The 2357-nt window shown below is 47.6% G+C and overlaps 1 long non-coding RNA gene across 1 annotated transcript; it reads right to left on the reverse strand.

The window, feature by feature from the left end:
- Positions 1-374: 374 nt before the first annotated feature.
- On the reverse strand, positions 375-1919 carry LOC127529180 (uncharacterized). The gene is made up of 2 exons (XR_007935863.1): positions 1394-1919; positions 375-1217 (listed from the first exon to the last, which is right to left on the reverse strand). It is a non-coding gene; the product is annotated as an uncharacterized LOC127529180 (long non-coding RNA).
- Between the last annotated feature and the right edge of the window lie 438 nt (positions 1920-2357).

Raw genomic sequence — 2357 nt, forward strand, 5'->3', positions numbered from 1 at the left:
GTTTGGAGGGATTTCTCCTTCATTGCTCATGTCACCCAAAAGCCCCTCTTACCTCAAGATAGCAGGATAAGGCCAGCAACACCAGAGGAGCACTTCCTGACCCGGATGACTTGCAGACAAATGACAGGCAGCAGCAGGAAGGCAGAGGTGACATGACCATTAGCCTCCAGGCAGTGACGCTAAAGAGATCACATTGAATCCCCTCTGAGGGGGAGTCCCCCAGTGACAGCTGGGAATAATTCACCCCAAACATTCATGAATGATTTCCCAATTTCTCACATACTGCGCAATGTGTGGATGAAATGCTAATCTATGTTTGTGGTCATCCTGTTAAGTCGCCATGAGAGAGCCTCAAAACAAAGAGTTGACAGACCGACAATCACAGGCTGCGTTTATTTGGAGAAAAGTTACACGTCAGATTCGTTTGTGCACATTGTACATTTGTGTGTGTGTGTGTGTATTCAGAAATTGAAGAATTACCACAAGTATTTAAACATAAATACAAAAATAAGCCTACTACCCAGCCCCACCATCCTATTCTGGGGTAAATCAGATCCTTCCGCGACCCCCCCCACCCCCACCCCCATCAGTTTCACACCAGCTGTGGTGCCCCCCAGTCCAATCCTTGGCTGATGTGATGACTTCCATGATAAGCATTGGATCAGGCTGCACAGGAAGAGTCTCCATGCCCACCACAGTGAGGAAAGTCAGCAGTCATTGGGATCTGTGGGCTCATCCCATTCTGCTGCAGCATGGCAGATGGAGACATGCAGTGATTTTGTAGTGGGGGCCACCACACAGCAGCTGTAAAAACACACCAAATTTCTTATCAGATGACATGGCCAGGTTTTAAAGATCTTCATTCTTTGAGATTATGAAGCAAATTATATCAACTAGAACTGAAGTGAGCCAAATAGTTGGTAGAAGAGGCTTCTTGAGGAACCAGAGGAAATAATCAGGCTACTGTCATTAAATGCCATCATTGATAAGGTTGGACGACTTCTGTATTTAGCACCTGAACATCAGCAGAAGCTTCTAGAAGAACAGTACGTGTGGTTGTCCCGCACCCATCAGGCCTCCTCCCATGGTCCAGCTTAGTGACAGGCCCACAATAAAGTAGCCATGAATAGCAAGAAGGAGTTGGTTCCAGCTATGACATCCAGCTCCATAAGCAGGTACGGTGGGGTGAGGTGGGGTAGGGGGGGCTGGCAAGGAGGCTGAAAAAGAGGAAAAGCAAACTGTCAGGAAGAACAAGCCAGCTGTAAAAGGTGAAAAGAAAAATGGAGCAGCACTTTGCAATCTTTATATTATATAGTGCCTCCCAGAGCGCACATTGTGAGAAGGTACTCACCAAAAACATCAAGAAAAGAACTTAACTCCTTCTGTCACTTACTTTCTGCCTTCAGCTGACAGCCACCTCCGTCGTCACAGACGTGTCCCCCTGTTCAGCTGAAGATTTGGGACTCTGATCCATCTCCTGCTCCTCGGTCACACTTTCACCCGGGGGGTTCTCAGTTGGTTTGTTAGAGGGGTCCACCACAGAGGTGCTCTTGCTGGAGTTGCAACCCATGCCGACGTCTCAGCTCAGTCCTCTAAGTGTTTCCTGGACTTGTGCTAAATAACTCCACTTTTGAGCTGTTTACTGAGGAGGGCCCAAGGTAGCCATGACAACCAGCTGGGCACTGGTGAGCCAGACCCGTGTCCTGACTGCTGGCCACTCCTCTCACTGGCCTGAAGGAATCTGCAGTTTAATTTTAACTTCACAGGCCCAGCAGCTCAGTAACCAGTAAACAGGGTGTGTTTGTGAGGGAGATAGTCGTCATGGCAAAGCAGGCTTCACATCCTAACCCCAGAGTAGGTTCACGCTCAACCATGTGGCCACTAACCCCCCACCCCTGCATCTTTCAGTGAATGCTCTTCTTCTGTAGAATGTGAGACCTTAAGTCAAATGGCTTCATCTAATGGCAAAAGGAGCCAGCCTGCACATTGTTTATAGGTCCAGGTTCCTTTGGAGATTCTATCACAAGATGCCACACAGCTAGAGGGTTTTGTGATAAGATGGACGCCTGGCAACAGTGACAACAGTACTGCCCAGAAGCTTCAGGAGCAAAGGTCTTACAACACAATTTACTGCTCCAGTTTTACCAGCACCTGGAAAGGGGAAGCAGGGTGATTGGCACAAGTACCTAAGGCAAATTCAGTGCTGATTTCTCAGGCATTGTTCAGGCCAATAATGGTAAAATGCTAACTACTGTGACTGTTGTCAGGCTCATAAACACAAGTATCCCACCTCAGTCATGGGTATAATTAAACCCATAAGAACTTGTATTCCAAGTAATTATACTGTGGTATGACGC

Source organism: Erpetoichthys calabaricus, chromosome 9, assembly GCF_900747795.2.
Source record: "Erpetoichthys calabaricus chromosome 9, fErpCal1.3, whole genome shotgun sequence".
Lineage (NCBI taxonomy): Eukaryota > Metazoa > Chordata > Cladistia > Polypteriformes > Polypteridae > Erpetoichthys > Erpetoichthys calabaricus.